Source organism: Piliocolobus tephrosceles, chromosome 4 (genome assembly GCF_002776525.5).
Source record: "Piliocolobus tephrosceles isolate RC106 chromosome 4, ASM277652v3, whole genome shotgun sequence".
Taxonomy (NCBI): Eukaryota; Metazoa; Chordata; class Mammalia; order Primates; family Cercopithecidae; genus Piliocolobus; species Piliocolobus tephrosceles.
In genome coordinates, this window is record NC_045437.1 from 107,977,643 (window position 1) to 108,000,423 (window position 22,781).

The 22,781-nt window shown below is 38.7% G+C and overlaps 1 protein-coding gene across 2 annotated transcripts in view; it reads left to right on the top strand.

The window, feature by feature from the left end:
* CAMK4 (calcium/calmodulin dependent protein kinase IV) overlaps positions 1-22,781 on the top strand; it is a 275,261-nt gene that overhangs the window by 45,820 nt on the left and 206,660 nt on the right. The gene's annotated exons all lie outside the window — the stretch shown is intronic.

The following is a 22,781-nucleotide window of genomic DNA, read 5'->3' on the forward strand; positions in this document are numbered from 1 at the left end:
AATAATGAAAAGCAGCAAAAAATAAATATGAAGGTAGGAAAATTTTTTTGATGATGTAGGGGTATATGACTAGAAGGAATAAATATAAATCAAGGCATAGAAAATTTGGTGTAAAAGTATTTTATTTATTTATTTTTCTTTTTTTTTGTTATTATACTTTAAGTTCTAGGGTACATGTGCACAACGTGCAGGTTTCTTACATATGCATACTTGTACCATGTTGGTGTGCTGCACCCATCAACTCATCAGCACCCATCAACTCATCATTTACATCAGTTATAACTCCCAATGCAATCCCTCCCCCCTCCCCATAATAGGCCCCCGTGTGTGATGTTCCCCTTCCAGAGTCCAAGTGATCTCATTGTTCAATTCCCACCTATGAGTGAGAACATGTGGTGTTTGGTTTTCTGTTCTTGCGATAGTTTGCTGAGAATGATGGTTTGCAGCTACATCCATGTCCCTACAAAGGACATGAACTCATCCTTTTTATGGCTGCATAGTATTCCATGTTGTATATGTGCCACATTGTCTTAATCCAGTCTGTCACTGATGGACATTTGGGTTGATTCCAAGTCTTTGCTATTGTGAATAGTGCCACAATAAACATACGAGTGCATGTGTCTGTATAGCAGCATGAGTTATAATCCTTTGGGAATGTACCCAGTAATGGGATGACTGGGTCATATGGTACTTCTACTTCTAGATCCTTGAGGAATCGCCATTCTGTTTTCCACAATGGTTGAACCAGTTTACAATCCCACTAACAGTGTAAAACTGTTCCTATTTCTCCACATCCTCTCTAGCACCTGTTGTTTCCTCACTTTTTAATGATTGCCATTCTAACTGGTGTGAGATGGTATCTCATTGTGGTTTTGGTTTGCATTTCTCTGATGGCCAATGATGGTGAGCATTTTTTCATGTGCCTGTTGGCTGTATGAATGTCTTCTTTTGAGAAATGTCTATTCATATCCTTTGCCCACTTTTTGATGGGGTTGTTTGTTTTTTTCTCGTAAATTTGTTTGAGTTCTTTGTAGGTTCTGGATATTAGCCCTTTGTCAGATGAGTAGATTGCAAAAATTTTCTCCCATTCTGTAGGTTGCCTGTTCACTCTGATGGTAGTTTCTTTTGCTGTGCAGAAGCTCTTTAGTTGAATTAGATCCCATTTATCAATTATGGCTTTTGTTGTCATTGCTTTTGGTGTTTTAGACATGAAGTCCTTGCCCGTGCCTATATCCTGAATAGTATTCCCTAGATTTTCTTCTAGGATTTTTATGGTTTTAGGTCAAACATTTAAGTCTCTAATCCATCTTGAATTAATTTTCGTATAAGGAGTAAGGAAAGGATCCAGTTTCAGCTTTCTACTTATGGCTAGCCAATTTTCCCAGCACTATTTATTAAATAGGGAATCCTTTTCCCATTTCTTGTTTTTGTCAGGTTTGTCAAAGATCAGATGGCTGTAGATGTGTGGTATTATTTCTGAGGGCTCTGTTCTGTTCCCTTGGTCTATATATATCTGTTTTGATACCAGTACCATGCTGTTTTGGTTACTGTAGCCTTGTAGTATAGTTTGAAGTCAGGTAGCGTGACGCCTCCAGCTTTGTTCTTTTGACTTAGGATTGTCTTGGCAATGCGGGCTCTTTTTTGGTTTCATATGAACTTTAAAGCACTTTTTTTCCAATTCTGTGAAGAAAGTCATTGGTAGCTTAATGGGGATGGCATTGAATCTATAGATTACCTTGGGCAGTATGGCCATTTTCACAATATTGATTCTTCCTATCCATGAGCATGGAATGTTCTTACATTTGTTTGTGTCCTCTTTTATTTCACTGAGCAGTGGTTTGTAGTTCTCCTTGAAGAGATCATTTACATCCCTTGTAAGTTGAATTCCTAGGTATTTTATTCTCTTTGAAGCAGTTGTGAATGGAAGTTCATTCATGATTTGGCTCTCTGTTTGTTACTGGTGTATAAGAATGCTTGTGATTTTTGCACATTGATTTTGTATCCTGAGACTTTGCTGAAGTTGCTTATCAGCTTAAGGAGATTTTGGGCTGAGAAAATGGAGTTTTCTAAATATACAATCATGTCATCTGCAAATAGGGACAATTTGACTTCTTCTTTTCCTAACTGAATAATACCCTTGATTTCTTTCTCTTGCCTGATTGCCCTAGCCAGAACTTCCAACACTATGTTGAATAGGAGTGGTGAGAGAGGGCATCCCTGTCTTGTGCCAGTTTTCAAAGGGAAAAAATGAGAGAAGAATCAAATCAACGCAATAAAAAATGACAAAGGGGATATCACCACCGACCCCACAGAAATACAAACTACCATCAGAGAATACTAGAAACACCTCTACACAAATAAACTAGAAAACCTAGAAGAAATGGATAATTTCCCGGACACTTACACTCTTGCAAGACCAAACCAAGAAGAAGTTGAATCCCTGAATAGATCAATAGCAGGCTCTGAAATTGAGGCAATAATTAATAGCCTACTAACCAAAAAAAGTCCAGGACCAGACGAATTCACAGCCGAATTCTACCGGAGGTACAAGGAGGAGCTGGTACCATTCCTTCTGAAACTATTCCAATCAATAGAAAAAGAGGGAATCCTCCCTAACTTATTTTATGAGGCCAACATCATCCTGATACCAAAGCCTGGCAGAGACACAACAAAAAAAGAGAATTTTAGACCAATATCCCTGATGAACATCGATGCAAAAATCCTCAGTAAAATACTGGCAAACCGAATGCAGCAGTACATCAAAAAGCTTATCCACCATGATCAAGTGGGCTTCATCCCTGGGATGCAAGGCTGGTTCAACATTCGCAAATCAATAAACATAATCCAGCATATAAACCAAACCAAAGACAAAAACCACATGATTATCTCAATAGATGCAGAAAAGGCCTTTGACAGAATTCAACAGCCCTTCATGCTAAAAACTCTCTCAATAAATTCGGTATGGATGGAACGTATCTCAAAATAATGAGCTATTTATGACAAACCCACAGCCAATATCATACTGAATGGACAAAAACTAAAAGTGTTTTAATATCAATAATGATAACTTGGAAGAAATGCTTTTATAGTTGTGTGCATGGAAACTGCAAACCTGCCCATTGTGTGCATATTTGCCAAGAAAATGCAGGTACCTACTGTTCTGTATGTGAGCTGATCTTCTGCAATGAGTAGTGGGGTTTGTGAAGGGTCTGATTGGAGAGAATTGAGAAGGCAAACCATTTTAACTTGACAATATTTATGGTATCACATTTTCTTCTAACTTCAGTAACCTATTTTGGATACCTCGGTCTTTTCCAAATGAATATTCAGTCTTTTATATTTATCCCTTTCCCCTCTTCCTCTTCAAGTGACATCTGGTTATGTGGGGGAAAGGGCCTTCCTCCATAAACTCTTAGCAGGAGAAATAGTGGCTACGTAACCAGTCCACATCATCTGGACCTTCCTGGGTCCTTGCTGTGCAGCGGCTAGTATGCTTTGTTTTTGGAAATAGTGGCTGCTGAGATAGATTTTAAACTGCAGGCCATGACCTGCAGTTTGGGTACCATGCAAGCACTTATGGATGACATCCCTGGTCCCAGCAATATGCCTGCACGCTCGACTTATTTTATCCCACATCCAGCCCTGTTAACACCTCCTCTCCTCCCTGGGACATATGGAAACCTAAGGACTCCCTGCAGTCCTTAAAGAGAGCATAGGGAGCCAGAAGGTCTAACTCAGCTCACCCATTGAACCACCTTCTTGTACTTGTGGGTTTGCTGTATGACATACAAGGCTGGCCATGGGCATGTAAAGCACTTCCTCACGTATATTACCAAATACGTGTTCCACTGACATACTCATTGTTATGGTTTGGCTGTGTCCCCCACCCAAATCTCATCTCAAATTGTAATCCCCATTATCCCCAAGTGTCAAAGGAGGGACCTGGTAGGAGGTGACTGGATCATGGGGGTGGTTTCCCCCATGCTGGGGGAAGCATGCCACTAACCAGTCTGTCCCGTGTTTTTTAGAGCTCCCCACATCCAATTGGATGTTTTCATAATGTCATCCTCCTCCCAACAATGGGAAAGTAAGGGGCCTATGCATCTGACCTTTTGATTTTGCATGTGTCTCTCCTCTACTCTTGCAATCACCAGAACCAGATGTGGCCGCCTTTCATTCCCTCCTCCAATTCTACAAGAGCTTGCTGTGTCCTGTCATTCTTCATCCCAGAGAGCTTTCTCTCTATGCTTCCATGGTGTTATACTGTCAGAGTATCTGCTGGAAATCATGATTTTCTAAGAGGAGAAGTGAAAACACATCTAGGCAATATTTTAAAAATGTTAACTCTGTTACAAAATAAAAACAGTCGATATAAGTTCTGTTCTAAAAGGTTATGTAAAACCCCTCCTTATTAAGGCTTTCACCATCCCATCTGCTACTCTTCCTTTTCCTGTCAATTTCTTAATTCACCATCCCTCCCTCTCACACATTGAACAACTAAGCAACTAGGTCACATTTTCTTTCTCCCTCTAGTTGCTGCCATGCCCCTGGCCTCTGGAAGCTTCAACTCCCTTGTCCCTAATGACTTTCACCTAATTACACAATAACTCCACACCTGATACTATTAACACTGATATCCCAGCCTTGGATCACAACCTCTCCTTTCAGCTTTCTGACATGATTACTGTCAAAACAACCCTTCTTTTTCAGCCTTTGGCTCCTCAATTTTTTTCTTATCAGCTTACCTCTGTCGCCTTCCTTTCTCACTCCTCTTATATTCCATGAACCACACCTTCCATACTCTATTGAAAGTATCCCCAATTCTACCTCATTCTTCATTTCACCAGCCTGACAAAACTTCAATTTGAATCAGTCTAGTTCAATATCTTCACCATGTATTTCTGAGTGCCAGGCACTAGAGCCTAGCATGTAGTAATTACCTAGTATTTGCCGAATGAATGTATTAGTCCATTCTCACACTGCTATAAAGTTATATCCAAGATGGAGTAATTTATAAAGAAGGAGGTTTAATGGACTCACAGTTTCACTGGCTGGGGAAGCCTCAGGAAACTTACAATCATGGCAGAAGGGGAAACAGACACCTTCTTCACAAGGCGGCAGGAAGAGAGAGTGGGAAGGAGGAACTGTCACTCATAAAATCATCAGATCATGTGAGAACTCACTCACTATCACAAGAACAGCATGGGGGAAACCACCCCCATGATCCAGTCACCTTCTACCAGGCCCCTCCCTTGACACTTGGGGATAATGGGGATTACAATTCGAGATGAGATTTGGGTGGGGACACAGAGCCAAACCATATCAATGAGTATGTCAGTGGAACACGTATTTGGTAGTATTTAAGATCACAGAATTTGGATAAGCCATATATATGACATTTTAAACTGTGAGACCTTGGGCATACTAATAAACTCTCTCTGGGTTCTGGTTTCTTCAGCACTAAGATAAAGGATAACAATAGTTTCTACCTTATGTAATAATTCAAGGGCATGTGAGAATAAATCACTTGATGGAGGCCTGGAACATGGTGCACTTCAAGGCATGTTAGCTAATGTGTAGTGTAGTTGTTGAAGCAAAATTGAATGCACACCTACATTTTCACCATGATTATTCTACCATATTGTGTCACTACTCAAAAAAAAAAAAAAAAAAAAAAAGCAGCAATTGGATTGGCTAGTGGAAGGAGATGGGAGCAAGGAGCTGGAAGTCAGATGGATATGAGACTGCAACAAGCAGTAGGTGGGAGCATCTCTTAGAAGTTAATAAAATGACCATAGTAGTATTACTATGCAAGTAAATTCATAGAGAAGTATAGAATTACCAAATATTTGGCAAGACCACATCTTTGCTTGATTCTTTTACCTTCTCTTAATCACCATTCTTCCTGCTCTTGTTTAGTTCCTAAGTTTTCTTTCCAGGACACTGGTCCTCTAAGTGTGCCATAAAAGTTCATATATACGCTCTGTATTCAAAGCTTCAGCAAAGGTAGAGAACAAAATGGACACTATTATCCAAATGTTGTTGGTGTCTGCCTCCAACTCATTTTTCTCCCCCGATTCTTGAATAGTCTTTTTAAATATTCTGAGAAGTATTATCTGAGTATCTCCCAACCCACCAACCCTTAGAGAGCATGGAATCCATCTTTTTTACCTTTGTTACTTGTATGAATCATGGTGTCTGGCCCACAGACAGCCCTCAGTGTGTGTGTGTGAGTGTGTGTGTGTGTGTGTGTGGTTATTGAATAAAATTAAAAGATGAGTAATTTGCCATGAAGGTCAGAGCGGTGTTAGAGAAATTTTTGTTCCAACTTATGATTTCTTGGGTTTAATTCTGCCAGAGTTCACTAGCCAGATCTTTCTTTGTGTCTTTTACAAGTATTTTATGGATGAGTGTTGCTTTTTTTACCCCATTCTCTCTCTCTACCATCTGTGTTGTGCTACAGAAAGGAGAACCACCGTATACATGCCAATAATGGTGTTAAGCATTTTAATATATATATTAAATGCGGGTTTCCCAAGGACATTATACTCTTTTTTTTTTTTTGAGACGGAGTCTCACTCTGTCGCCCAGACTGGAGTGCAGTGGCCGGATCTCAGCTCACTGCAAGCTCCGCCTCCTGGGTTCACGCCATTCTCCTGCCTCAGCCTCCCCAGCAGCTGGGACTACAGGCGCCTGCCACCTCGCCTGGCTAGTTTTTTGTATTTTTTAGTAGAGACGGGGTTTCACCGTGTTAGCCAGGATGGTCTCGATCTCCTGACCTTGTGATCTGCCCGCCTCGGCCTCCCAAAGTGCTGGGATTACAGGCTTGAGCCACCGCGCCCGGCCGACATTATACTCTTAAGTGGCAGGCACCTAGATTTGAGCCTAGAGCTGAGCAGTGTATTTTGGAGCTATAATTTTGGGAAACTACAGCTTACATACATTCACATAAAAATTGGATTAAACATATTCATATCATGTACTATGGCAGTGTCCGTGAATTAGAAATTAGGTGATGTTGGCATATTTGACTTTTTGTAATTAAGATAATTACTTGGAAGCATTGTAAATAAAATTATTCAACTATTTCAACAAAGTTGCAAAATATCTGAATGCAATTTTAGAGGAACTGAAATAAATTCCTCTGAGAATAGATACTTTGATAGAAAGGAGGGGGCACCAATATTTCTGCAGAGTCTTGTACATCACTTCTCTGTATAATCCTTGTCTCCATACAGAGTGTTTATGAACTACATAGCAATAAGAAAATTAATTTGCTAGGACTATTGATACCCAGTCATCAGATTGTGTACATTATTTTCCCACTCTGATACACTCAGATATAATTTAGGGGACTATGCCTTCAACATAATTATCAGTATCCCTCTAAAGGATTGCATTTCCAGGAAGGTACACAAGTGCCATAGCTATTTCTGTGCTTCCCTGAGTCAGGAGTTGTTGGAAAGGGATGCCTCACTGATTCACTTTTCTGTAAGTCTGGAAACTATTGTTATATTGGACACATTATTGTGTCAAAAAATTATACAACTGTTATCTCCGCACCAATAGTCACGGATCATTTTAGTTATGATTTCTCATTAATTACTTTATATATTTGTCATTATCTCATGCCAATGGCCCAGCCACAAACATTTATGATACAGTATTTATATATTTAGATATAAATGCATATATTTGCTATGTATTTTTATATAAATGCATAGATACATATATATATATATATATATAAGCATATACACACACATTCACAGAGGCAGATACAGTTGTCTAGAAAAAGGCAATCTTTATGGATAATTATACTCTTGAACAATTTATATACAGATTGTAAGATTCCAAAGTGTTCATCTGGAAGACAGTATAGTAACAATACCCAGTCTTTAGGTATACAAAAGTTTGCTGGATGGTTAAAGATGATCTTTATTTTTTAGTCTAATTTTTAATTTAATAATACATGTATTCATTCTCATAATAAAGAAATTTAAAAGTGTGTAGATTTACCAAAATTCCTCTTGACCACTTTTCTCTGTTCTAGGATTTTTTCCAGAGAAACTAATGTTTCCTCTTTGAAATGTTATCCTTCAGCTTTAAAAAACGTGTGTGTGTGTGTGTATATATACACACACATATATATATATATACACACATACATATACATATACACACGCATATATACACACACATATGTATGTATACACATAGAACATTTCATCTTTGTCTTGTGTGTGTCTTTTTAATATAAAAGGTGTTAACAGGTATGTATTGTTCTGCAAATTTGTTAAGTCTGTGTGTCCTGCAGGCTCTTTATACCAGGGCATATATACTTATATTACTAATTTTAATATCTATTATGGTATCCAGTAGACTTAGAATAAAATCCAAAATTCTTACTTGATGGCATCTATGGAGTATGGCCACCTCATCTCTCATTGTATTCTCCTCCTTGCCCACTCCTTTCTGCTCACACTGGCGGTGTCTTGATGTTTCTGGAACATGTGGAGCACAGACCCTGCTGTTTCCTTGACTGAGAAGCTCCAGTCTGCAATATTTTCTTGCCTCATTCCCTTACTTCATTCAAGTCTCTATTCAAATACAGCCTCATCAGAAGTTCCTTGATGTTCCTCTCCAACTTCTGTATCCTCCCATTCTGTCTCCCTGTCTCTCTGTCTCCCTTTGTTTTATTTTTCTTTATATTTATCACTACCTGACATGTAATAGATTTATTTCTTCATTGTCTGTCTTTCTCCCCTACGATGAAAGGTTTATTTTTGGAATTTGTTTGCTAATACATCCCCAAGGCCTTAGAACAGTGAATGGCACATAATTGGTGTTCAGTAAATATTTGTGAATGAGTGACTAGTATGGAACTTTAGTTTGTTAAACCATTTTCTTTCTGATGGACATTTGCTTCCAAGTTACATTATGACAATGCCACAGTGAACATCTTCTTATATGTCTACATGCATATATATATATATATACACACACATACATATATATATATTTCCAGGGTGGATTTGGATAAGAAAAATTTTGGATCAATGTGTATACATGTTTAAAATTTTAATAGGAAAGAAAAAAATAGCCCTTCAAAGAGGTTATATCAATTTATACCCTTCAATAGGGGAGTACCCATTTCCTTACATCCTTGCGAACATTACATGTGAAGTAACTTTTTAATGTGAGTCTCTGGGAAAATCTAAAGTTTGTTATAAAAGAAAAAGGATTATAAATTATGCTACTACAAAGACACATGCACACGTATGTTTATTGCGGCACTATTCACAATAGCAAAGACTTGGAATCAACCCAAATGTCCATCAGGGACAGACTGGATTAAGAAAATGTGGCACATATACACCATGGAATACTATGCAGCCATAAAAAAGGATGAGTTTGCGTCCTTTGTAGAGACATGGATGCAGCTGGAAACCATCATTCTTAGCAAATTATCACAAGAAGAGAAAACCAAACACCGCATGTTCTCACTCATAGGTGGGAACTGAACAATGAGCTCACTTGGACTCGGGAAGGGGAACATCACACACTGGGGCCTATCATGGGGAGGGGGGAGGGGGGAGGGATTGCATTGGGGAGTTATACCTGATATAAATGATGAATTGATGGGTGCTGACGAGTTGATGGGTGCAGCACACCAACATGGCACATGTATACATATGTAACCTGCACGTTATGCACATGTACCCTAGAACTTAAAGTATAATAATAAAAAAAAAAAAAACAAAGACAAAAAAAAAAAAAAAAAGAAAAAGGAGAAAGTACTGTTGAGTAGGCAACTATCAGTTTCTTCCTTAAAATGTGTCCACTTCCTTTTAAGTGTTATACCACTCTTTTTTAAAAAACAAAAATTGTAAGCCTATGTAATGAAAAAGTCCAGTATGTTGTTATATCTAACTAACCTTCCCCAGGAAATATGATGGTTGCTCTTGATATTTTTCTTAATATTATTTTATTTTTAGTTGACAAATAATAATTGTGTATATTTGTGGGGCACAGTGTAATGTTATGATACATGTTTACATTGTGGAATGATTAAATCAGACTAACATATCCATCACCTCACATACGTACCAGTTCTTTCTTGTGAGAACATTTAAAATCTACCTTCTTAGCAATTTTGAAATATACAATACATTACTATTAACTATGGTCACTATGCTGTGCAGTTCTTGCAGCTTCCATTTATTGAGTCAAGAATGTTTCTTACTTTGTATTCCCAGCATGCTATGAGGTATATCCTCCCCAAAACAAGACCAGAATCTTAGAACGCTTTACTTTCTTCTTCCTTTTATTGACACTTCTCCTGTTGATAGCACCTGTGATTTAAATTCTAAATTGTTGCTGGAATTTAAAAAATTACAATGCATACTTATGTGAACTTTATCATACATCTTACTGTTTCTTTGCTCACCATTACATCTTTGCTTGGTCTTCCTCTTATATTCATTTTTCATTATACTTTAGTACCTCCTGTAGTGATTCTTTCAGATAGTGTCTGAGAGTAATAGACTTAGAATCCCACATATTTGAAAATGTCTTTATTTTGCTTTTAAAATATGAATTACAGCTTGGGAGTAAAGCGTTTTAGGTTTTGGAGGATGAAAAGAAGTTGGTTAGTGGGTACAAAAATATGGTTAGATAGAAGGAAAAAGTTGTAATATTCGATAGTGCAGTAGGGAAATTATAGTTAATAGTTTATTGCATATTTCAAAATAGCTAGAAGAGAAGAACTGTATTTTTTCCAACACATGAAAGATTAATGTTTGAGGTGATAGATATCCCAATTACCCTGACTTCATCACTACACATCATACACATGTATAAAAAAACACATGTACCCCCAAAATATGTACAACTATGATATATCAATTTAAAAAAAGAGAATTTTAAGTTGAAAATGGTGTATTTCATGACCTTAAATGAATAGTCCCACCATCTTCTTGTATCAAATATTATTGACAATTCAGCTTAATTCTAATATTAACTGATCTGTGTCTGCTTATTTTCTTCTAAAATCCCTCTTTGATTGTGAAGGTTAATGCATATATTTAGGTTTGAGAAATGTTCAGTTATAATTTACGGAACCATTTCCTCCAGTCTGCTGTATCTATTCTCTGCATAGTAGTTTTTTTTTGTGAAAACTACTATTATCACATAAGTGTTTGAAGATTTATATCCATCCTCTAGGTCTCTCTGTTTTTCTTTTAAACTCTCTTTTCTCCCCTTTTTTGGAGCACACTGGTTTTCAACCACCCTTAGCCTGTGGGCCACCTCTGCTGCTCTAATTGATAAGCTTGCAAGCTATCTTGGGGCTGTTCACCACTTTTTTTTAATTTAAAATCGTTTTTAGCCTTTTGGCATTCTGTCATTTAAATATTTTCTGCTGGGCATGGTGGCATGTGTCTGTAGTCCCAGGTACTGGGGAGGCTGAGGCCAGGAGTATCATTTGAGCCCAGGTATTCAAGTTCAGCCTGTGCAACATAACAAAACCCTATCTGTAAAAATATGTATGTATATATTAACTAAAAATCTAAAAAAGTATTTTTTATACTTTCTTGTTCACTTAGGTCATACCTTGTTTTCCACTAGCTTTGTGAATTTTTTTTATATTTTAGACATGTTTCTGTCATTTGTATGGGTTTGGGGTGGGATGGGGTGCTTCTGTGAATTCTTATTTTGTCATCTTGATCCCATCCCTTGCTTAAATAGTTAGTAAAACATTATCATAATAATTGTTAAACGTTAGAGATGTTAAGACTGAAGAACCCTTACCAAAGTTTTTTAAAAATATGATATTGAGCATCTTTCTGTTATCATTTACTATGATCCTTTTGATCACAAAAGTTTGGCCCCTTTTAACCTTCAAAGGTAATAAGCAACTTGATCTTAAAATTGCTGTTCCTTTGCCACAGATAATATCTTGCTAGACTGAAATTACACATTTTAAATGAAAATCTCCCCACTTGACTGAATTTCCATTTCTCAGGAGATGTATTCACATAGCCCAAAGTGTCCTGTTGAAAAAGTTATCTTTTACCTAATTTTCATTAAGATGTTAACACATGGATGATAAATTTTGAGAAATTAGATTTTATAGACAAAATGTATGAAGCTCCATGAATGTTGGAGGTATCTGAATCCTTGAGATGTCAGCTGTGGTTTGTTTTGGAGGCTGCAGGCTTTCAACCACTTACACTGGAGTCTAGTAGGAGCTGGAATAAGTCTTTGGCTTGATCTTGTAGCATTTGGCTGAAAAATATCCATTGAATTAAACAGAGGAGTGTGGGTACGTTATGTCATAAAGCATTAGAAGCATAATACATCACAGAAACTTCCTGATACTGATTTTCTGGGATTAAAAGCAGTGTTTCATTTGGCCAGTTGCTTGTTGCAATTTCAACAGACTAGAAGCTATTTTATTTTTATTTTCCTTTTTACCTCTTTTTCAAAGTTTCCCATAATAAGAATTACAGTTACTTCAGTTTTGGGAAGAGATCAAAAATTCCAGCAGCCCTGAAAGGATAGAGATAGTCAGTGTTACTTTGCAACCAATATATTTTTTAGATGTTAAAAAAAAAAATTATGAATTTTAAAAGACTGGTCATGAAACTCAGTGATTTTTTTTCTTTTAAGTTTATGATACACAATTTCTTGTGTTTATCAGTGGTTTCTAGACTGCATGTACCATTTCATGTTTGTTTGTTTGTTTTTTGAGATGGAATCTCGCTCTGTCACCCTGGCTGGAGTGCAGTGGTGTGATCTTGGCTCACTGCAAGCTCCGCCTCCCGGGTTCACGCCATTCTCCTGCCTCGGCCTCCCAAGTATCTGGGACTACAGGCGCCCACCACCACGCCCGGCTAATTTTTTGTATTTTTAGTAAAGACGGAGTTTCACCAGGATGGTCTCGATCTCCTGACCTCCTGAGCAGCCCACCTCGGCCTCCCAAAGTGCTATGATTACAGGCATGAGCCACCGTGCCCAGCCCAGATGTTTTATAATATCACTGCTTTTATTGATGTTTAGGGGACCAAATGATTTCATAAACTGCTTCTTAATGGTGAGAATCTGGGATGTGTTATAAGGATTAATTGGTATATAAATATAAAAACTGTGATCCTGGAAAAACTTTAAATTCAGTACTGTCATAAGTAATGTTTGATCATTTCTCAGGCGTGGGTAATAATTATTTAAAAATGCCAGGATGCAGTGTAACTTGGAGAAAGAAGAAAAGTTAATATTTGGTAGAACTTTGCCATTGTAGAATTTGAAGAATCAGCTTATTCTGTTACTTTATGTTTCAGAAGCTGTAATAATGTTTTTAGGGCATTCCTCTGTATGCATTAGTTCTCTTAACTGAGATTATAATGTCCATAAAGGCAAGGGTTTTCCTTTTGCTGCCCTCCTACAGGAATAATTCTAGTGCTTTGCACAATGCTCAATGAAGAGAATGCTTCGTAGCTTTAGAGTCACTGCATAGCCCTGGACACATGGGAGTGCCTACCTTTGTGTTGGAAATGGACATTGACTGAAATCCCTGTAAATGTTACATTTCACAGATTTATGCAATAGTCAGTTTCATTATGAAATTAGGAGAATCAGCCTTGTTTGTTTTTTTGCAATGCAGCATAAATAGTTCAAAATAATTTGGGAAAGATCACTCACAATTATAGAAACCTTTAACTTAATGGAAGAAATAAAAGACAACATATATACTACATTATATTATAAACATAGAGCCTGTTAGGTTCATGTGAATAAACTAATAGTTAAAATTTATAGCTAAATATAAAAACATTTATGGAGTAAATGCAATGCACCAAGTAGTGTGTGCAGTTCAAAAGTACCAGATGAGAAGAAATCCCTGATATAAAGAAGTTCAAAGTGTAATGTGGTAGTTTTTATTTAGCAATTGAGTCTGTTACAGTGAATCTGATATAATTGTTATTTTCTAAGCAAGGCTTACCAGGCATCTTAAACTGGGTTTTTGCCTCCTGCAAAGAAACCACTCCATCCTTTCCTTTCCAAAGAAATGAGAGAGAGAGAAAAAAGGGATGGTTTCAGTGATAACAAGACCTTTTAAAATATATGTATATAGCGGATCTCTTTTAATGGGAAAACTAACCCTAGAGAGCTCCAGAAAGGATTGTAAAATGCCTTAAGATTGGCTCACACGAGGGGCGGAGCAAGATGGCCGAATAGGAACAGCTCCAGTCTCCAACTCCCAGCGCCAGCGACACAGAAGACCGGTGATTTCTGCATTTTCAACTGAGGTACTGGGTTCATCTCACTAGGGAGTGCCGGACAATCGGTGCTGGTCAGCTGCTGCAGCCCGACCAGCGGGAGCTGAAGCAGGACGAGGCATCACCTCACCTGGGAAGTGCAAGGGGGAAGGGAATCCCTTTTCCTAGCCAGGAGAACTGAGACACACAACACCTGGAAAATTGGGTAACTCCCACCCCAATACTGCGCTTTAAGCAAACGGGCACACCAGGAGATTATATCCCACACCTGGCCGGGAGGGTCCCACGCCCACGGAGCCTCCCTCATTGCTAGCACAGCAGTCTGGGATCTAACTGCAAGGCAGCAGTGAGGCTGGGGGAGGGGTGCCCGCCATTGCTGAGGCTTAAGTAGGTAAACAAAGCCGCTGGGAAGCTCGAACTGGGTGGAGCTCACAGCAGCTCAAGGAAGCCTGCCTGTCTCTGTAGACTCCACCTCTGGGGACAGGGCACACAGCTCAACAACAACAACAACAACAACAACAACAACAAAAGCAGCAGAAACCTCTGCAGACGCAAACGACTCTGTCTGACAGCTTTGAAGAGAGCAGTGGATCTTCCAACACGGAGGTTGAGATCTGAGAACGGACAGACTGCCTGCTCAAGTGGGTCCCTGACCCCTGAGTAGCCTAACTGGGAGACATCCCCCACTAGGGGCAGACTGACATCCCACACCTCACACGGTGGAGTACACCCCTGAGAGGAAGCTTCCAAAGTAAAAATCAGACAGGTACACTCACTGTTCAGCAATATTCTATCTTCTGCAGCCTCTGCTACTGATACTCAGGCAAACAGGGTCTGGAGTGAACCTCAAGCAATCTCCAACAGACCTATAGCTGAGGGTCCTGACTGTTAGGAGGAAAACTATCAAACAGGAAGGACACCTACACCAAAACCCCATCAGTACGTCACCATCATCAAAGACCAGAGGCAGATAAAACCACAAAGATGGGGAAAAAGCAGGGCAGAAAAGCTGGAAATTCAAAAAATAAGAGCGCATCTCCCCCTGCAAAGGAGCGCAGCTTATCACCAGCAACGGATCAAAGCTGGACGGAGAATGACTTTGACGAGACGAGAGAAGAAGGCTTCAGTCCGTCAGACTTCTCAGAGCTAAAGGAGGAATTACGTACCCAGCACAAAGAAACTAAAAATCTTGAAAAAAGAGTGGAAGAATTGATAGCTAGAATAATTAATGCAGAGAAGGTCATAAACGAAATGACAGAGATGAAAACCATGACACGAGAAATACGTGACAAATGCACAAGCTTCAGTAACCGACTCGATCAACTGGAAGAAAGAGTATCAGCGATTGAGGATCAAATGAATGAAATGAAGCGAGAAGAGAAACCAAAAGAAAAAAGAAGAAAAAGAAATGAACAAAGCCTACAAGAAGTATGAGATTACGTAAAAAGACCAAATCTATGTCTGATTGGGGTGCCTGAAAGTGAGGGGGAAAATGGAACCAAGTTGGAAAACACTCTTCAGGGTATCATCCAGGAGAACTTCCCCAACCTAGTAGGGCAGGCCAACATTCAAATTCAGGAAATACAGAGAACACCACAAAGATACTCCTCCAGAAGAGCAACTCCAAGACACATAATTGCCAGATTCACCAAAGTTGAAATGAAGGAAAAAATCTTAAGAGCAGCCAGAGAGAAAGGTCGGGTTACCTACAAAGGGAAGCCCATCAGACTGACAGCAGATCTCTCGGCAGAAACTCTACAAGTCAGAAGAGAGTGGGGTCCAATATTCAACATTCTTAAAGAAAGAATTTTCAACCCAGAATTTCTTATCCAGCCAAACTAAGTTTCATAAGTGAAGGAGAAATAAAATCCTTTACAGATAAGCAAATGCTTAGAGATTTTGTTACCATCAGGCCTGCCTTATAAGAGACCCTGAAGGAAGCCCTAAACATGGAAAGGAACAACCGGTACCAGCCATTGCAAAAACATGCCAAAATGTAAAGACCATCGAGGCTAGGAAGAAACTGCATCAACTAACGAGCAAAATAACCAGTTAATATCATAATGGCAGGATCAAGTTCACACATAACAATATTAACCTTAAATGTAAATGGACTAAATGCCCCAATTAAAAGACACAGACTGGCAAACTGGATAAAGAGTCAAGACCCATCAGTCTGCTGTCTTCAGGAGACCCATCTCACATGCAGAGACATACATAGGCTCAAAATAAAGGGATGGAGGAAGATCTACCAAGCAAACGGAGAACAAAAAAAAGCAGGGGTTGCAATGCTAATCTCTGATAAAACAGACTTTAAACCATCAAAGATCAAAAGAGACAAGGAAGGCCATTACATAATGGTAAAGGGATCAATTCAACAGGAAGAGCTAACTATCCTAAATATATATGCACCCAATACAGGAGCACCCAGATTCATAAAGCAAGTCCTTAGAGACTTACAAAGAGACTTAGACTCCCATACAATAATAATGGGAGACTTCAACACTCCACTGTCAACATTAGACAGATCAACGAGACAGAAAGTTAACAAGGATATCCAGGAATTGAACTCATCTCTGCAGCAAGCAGACCTAATAGACATCTATAGAACTCTCCACCCCAAATGAACAGAATATACATTCTTCTCAGCACCACATCACACTTATTCCAAAATTGACCACATAACTTGAAGTAAAGCACTCCTCAGCAAATGTAAAAGAACAGAAATTATAACAAACTGTCTCTCAGACCATAGTGCAATCAAACTAGAACTCAGGACTAAGAAACTCAATCAAAACCACTCAACTACATGGAAACTGAACAACCTGCTCCTGAATGACTACTGGGTACATAACAAAATGAAGGCAGAAATAAAGATGTTCTTTGAAACCAATGAGAACAACATACCAGAATCTCTGGGACACATTTAAAGCAGTGTGTAGAGGGAAATTTATAGCACTAAATCCCCACAAGAGAAAGCAGGAAGATCTAAAATTGACACTCTAACATCACAATTAAAAGAACTAGAGAAGCAAGAGCAAACACTTTCAAAAGCTAGCAGAAGGCAAGAAATAACTAAGATCAGAGCAGAACTGAAGGAGACAGAGATGCAGAAAACCCTCCAAAAAATCAATGAATCCAGGAGTTGGTTTTTTGAAAAGATCAACAAAATTGACAGACCGCTAGCAAGACTAATAAAGAAGAAAGAGAGAAGAATCAAATAGATGCAATAAAAAATGATAAAAGGGATATCACCACCGACCCCATAGAAATACAAACTACCATCAGAGAATACTATAAACACCTCTACACAAATCAACTAGAAAATCTAGAAGAAATGGTAATTTCCTGGACACTTACACTCTCCCAAGACTAAACCAGGAAGAAGTTGAATCCCTGAATAGATCAATAGCAGGCTCTGAAATTGAGGCAATAATTAATAGCCTACCATCCAAAAAAAGTCCAGGACCAGATGGATTCACAGCTGAATTTTACCAGAGGTACAAGGAGGAGCTGGTACCATTCCTTCTGAAACTATTCCAATCAATAGAAAAAGAGGGAATCCTCCCTAACTCATTTTATGAGGCCAACATCATCCTGATACCAAAGCCTGGCAGAGACACAACAGAAAAAGAGAATTTTAGATCAATATCCCTGATGAACATCGATGCAAAAATCCTCAATAAAATACTGGCAAACCGGATTCAGCAGTACATCAAAAAGCTTATCCACCATGATCAAGTGGGCTTCATCCCTGGGATGTAAGGCTGGTTCAACATTCGCAAATCAATAAACGTAATCCAGCATATAAACAGAACCAAAGACAAGAACCACATGATTATCTCAATAGATGCAGAAAAGGCCTTTGACAAAATTCAACAGCCCTTCATGCTAAAGACTCTCAATAAATTCGATATTGACGGAACGTACCTCAAAATAATAAGAGCTATTTATGACAAACCCACAGCCAATATCATACTGAATGTGCAAAAACTGGAAAAATTCCCTTTGAAAACTGGCACAAGACAGGGATGCCCTCTCTCACCACTCCTATTCAAGATAGTGTTGGAAGTTCTGGTTAGGGCAATCAGGCAAGAGAAAGAAATCAAGGGTATTCAGTCAGGAAAAGAAGAAGTCAAATTGTCCCTGTTTGCAGATGACATGATTGTATATTTAGAAAACCCCGTTGTCTCAGCCCAAAATCTCCTTAAGCTGATAAGCAACTTCAGCAAAGTCTCAGGATACAAAATTAATGTGCAAAAATCACAAGCATTCTTATACACCAGTAACAGACAAACAGAGAGGCAAATCATGAATGAACTTCCATTCACAATTGCTTCAAAGAGAATAAAATACCTAGGAATCCAACTTACAAGGGATGTAAAGGACCTCTTCAAGGAGAACTACAAACCACTGCTCAGTGAAATAAAAGAGGACACAAACAAGTAGAAGAACATACCATGCTCATGGATAGGATGAATCAATATTGTGAAAATGGCCATACTGCCCATCAAGCTACCAATGAGTTTCTTCACAGAATTGGAAAAAACTGCTTTAAAGTTCATATGGAACCAAAAACGAGCCCGCATTGCCAAGACAATCCTAAGTCCAAAGAACAAAGTTGGAGGCATCACGCTACCTGACTTCAAACTATACTACAAGGCTACAGTAACCAAAACAGCATGGTACTGGTACCAAAACAGAGATATAGACCAATGAAACAGAACAGAGTCCTCAGAAATAATACCACACATCTACAGCCATCTGATCTTTGACAAACCTGAGAGAAACAAGAAATGGGGAAAGGATTCCCTATTTAATAAATGGTGCTGGGAAAATTGGCTAGCCATAAGTAGAAAGCTGAAACTGGATCCTTTCCTTACTCCTTATACGAAAATTAATTCAAGATGGATTAGAGACTTAAATATTAGACCTAGTACCATAAAAACCCTAGAAGAAAACCTAGGTAGTACCATTCAGGACATAGGCATGGGCAAGGACTTCATGTCTAAAACACCAAAAGCAATGGCAGCAAAAGCCAAAATTGACAAATGGGATCTAATTAAACTAAAGAGCTTCTGCACAGCAAAAGAAACTACCATCAGAGTGAACAGGCAACCTACAGAATGGGAGAAAATTTTTGCAATCTACTCACCTGACAAAGGGCTAATATCCAGAACCTACAAAGAACTCAAACAAATTTACAAGAAAAAAAAAACAACCCCATCAAAAAGTGGGCGAAGGATATGAACAGACATTTCTCAAAAGAAGACATTCATACAGCCAACAGACACATGAAAAAATGCTCATCATCACTCGCCATCAGAGAAATGCAAATCAAAACCACAATGAGATACCATCTCACACCAGTTAGAATGGCAATCATTAAAAAATCAGGAAACAACAGGTGCTGGAGAGGATGTAGAGAAATAGGAACATTTTTACACTGTTGGTGGGATTGTAAACTAGTTCAACCATTAAAAAACTGTATGGCAATTCCTCCAGGATCTAGAACTAGATGTACCATATGACCCAGCCATCCCATTACTGGGTATATACCCAAAGGATTATAAATCATGCTGCTATAAAGACACATGCACACATATGTTTATTGCGGCACTATTCACAGTAACAAAGACTTGGAATCAACCCAAATGCCCATCAGTGACAGACTGGATTAAGAAAATGTGGCACATATACACCACGGAATACTATGCAGCCATAAAAAAGGATGAGTTCGTGTCCTTTGTAGGGACATGGATGCAGCTGGAAACCATCATTCTTAGCAAACTATCACAAGAAGAGAAAACCAAACACCGCATGTTCTCACTCATAGGTGGGAAATGAACAATGAGATTACTTGGACTCGGGAAGGGGAACATCACACACCGGGGCCTATCATGGGGTGGGGGAGTGGGAAGGGATTGCATTGGGAGTTATACCTGATGTAAATGACGAGTTGATGGGTGCTGACGAGTTGATGGGTGCAGCACACCAACATGGCACAAGTATATGTAACAAACCTGCACGTTATGCACATGTACCCTAGAACTTAAAGAATAATAATAATAATAATAATAATAATAATAATAATAATAAAAGATTGGCTCACGCTAACTCAGTGGAGGTAGGGTACCGCAATACACACTCTGGGACAACCCTTAGAGACTATAATGGTGTATGGCTCAAGGGCGCCCCCTGGAGCACGGCCTTAGTATGATTGGCAACCCTTGGAGTTTTTGCAACACAGGGCCTGCTCAGAGAGGTGTACTTGTGTAATTAACTAAAATAAGTCTAGTTTGGACCCATTATTATTTTTTATTTGAAGGAAATTTGGTCATAGGCTTGCACTTTTTGTATATATTGACCTGAGAAGTCAGGATAGAATGATGAATATTACTGGAGGAAAAGAGTGAGGCCAGGCCAAAATTCAAAGAGATCTGGGTTTCTGGCCCTGTAACTGTAGTTCAATTTGAGAAACCCTGACTGAGCTACTTGGAAGGATGAGCTTGTCATCATAGCAACACTGGGACCCCTTCTGCAAATCTCAGCTGTCTCTGCCAATCAGCTCCGGCCCTGAGCCATCAAATCCATTTACGAGAAAGCCAGATGCTACATACTCAAAGATGTAACAACCAAGCACAGATGTGCCAGAGGGAGCGGGCACATTTTCTCAGAGTGATCTTTTCCCTTCATATGATATAATTACTGATTATAGAACACAATTCTTCTACTTTGTGTCAAAGTACAGTTAATGCAGCAAATCCTAACTCCTATTGCTAATTTATTGCTTATCTTGGACTTTCGAATCATTTTGTTTTTTATTCCAAAAGTATGGTACTCATTATATTGTTTTTTAGTTTGCAGTGTACTACACAGTGTGTATATATGTGTATGTGCCTGCTATGTATGTATGTTTTTATTTACCTATAGTTTTTGAGTGCTCTGAGGGCAGGAATTGAATAATATTTATCCTTGTATCCTTTGTGCCTGCCCCTGGGTCTGATGCTTAGTTAGGCAATCCACAAATGCTGTTTGCATTGTTGAAACTTAGAAATGGCTAAGTTTAATGGATGGTAGGATCACTCCTGATGAGCTTTTATTGGGCGAATTGAGGGACATGGTCATTCGGAAGAAGGAAGCATTGTAGAGCCAGTATTCACAGCAGTACTGAGGTCAGAAGATGTCTGAAACACTGTCAATTTGATGTGTGTGTTAGATTTTGTAAGTAAAAACATTAGAAGGCAGTTTTCATACCAAGAACAAGAATATCTTCTAAAATGTGTTTTTATATATCTGATTATGATTTACTAATGGAATAAGAATATTCCCCAGGCACCACAGTAAGAGGGATTATTTTGAAACAGAACAAGCTTTTAAATGAATCTTCTAATTAGAAAAATATCAGGCAATAGTGATAACATCCTACTTTTAAAAATCAGCTTTAGCGAATTACAGATTTTGTATAAAAAGCATTCTGAAGGCGCTGGACAAACATCGTATTGTAGAAGGCAGACAAAAATGCAATGGCTCAAATTCTTTTACATTATTTTTTGGGACTCTAAGTCTTCCATTTACATAACCTAGTTATTAATTAGGTTTTAAGTGACCTACCAGAGGTCTTATCTTTAATACCTATGCTGCTGCTTCTCTATCATGCTGCCTTATTACAGTTAAAATATATGCAGATGATCAAGAACTTGGCACAAAAATGAACACTCCAAAATTCTAAATACAATTATTTCTATTGGAAAGCCAACTGTTCTGTTAAAAATCTAGGCTAGCTGACCTAGATCTCCAAACTGAAAGGTTTGCTGAGACACGTGCAGCCGTGTAAATCTCTGAGATGTGGGTTATTTAAACAGATGGTAACTGTGACACAGTGAGCTCTACATGCAAATTGGCAGAGACCAGGACCAGAAAGGAAGCAGGCTAGAGAGGAAACATAATCTCACTGTGGACCTCTGAGAATTTTAATTAAAACGCAGAACAAAATTCAGAGTGCTTAGATAGACTTCTTCAGAATATTAATGGAATATTAGCATGGTTGGATGGTTGCTATGATACCAACAGTGAGAAGAGCAGGGGAGTTTTTGGAATCTTCTTTAGATTTTGCTGTGTTTCTGGGTGTGATTTGGCCCTGTCAGTTAGATATACTCAAATAACATCTGGAGGAGAAAGGAAGGTTGGGGCAATGTTTCTGCTGTGGTATTGACATTGCCAAATCAGTGGTGGAAAGTTATATTTCTTTGTTTTCTATAACAGTATTCTGCAGGCAAGGCCCTAGTTTCTTAAGTGTCAGGAGACTATTAAAGCAGAGGTGTTGGTGGCTTCCAGACTCTTGGATCTAGAAATCCAAAAATTTCTGATGGTGACATGCTGGACAGTTCTGTGGTGCTATTCTGGGCTCTGCTCCTGGGGGCTTATCCTAAAGCCTGCTACTGTAGCTCTACCAATGATTTTGCACTCCTACTTTCCTGTATTAGCTTTTTAGCTTAATAT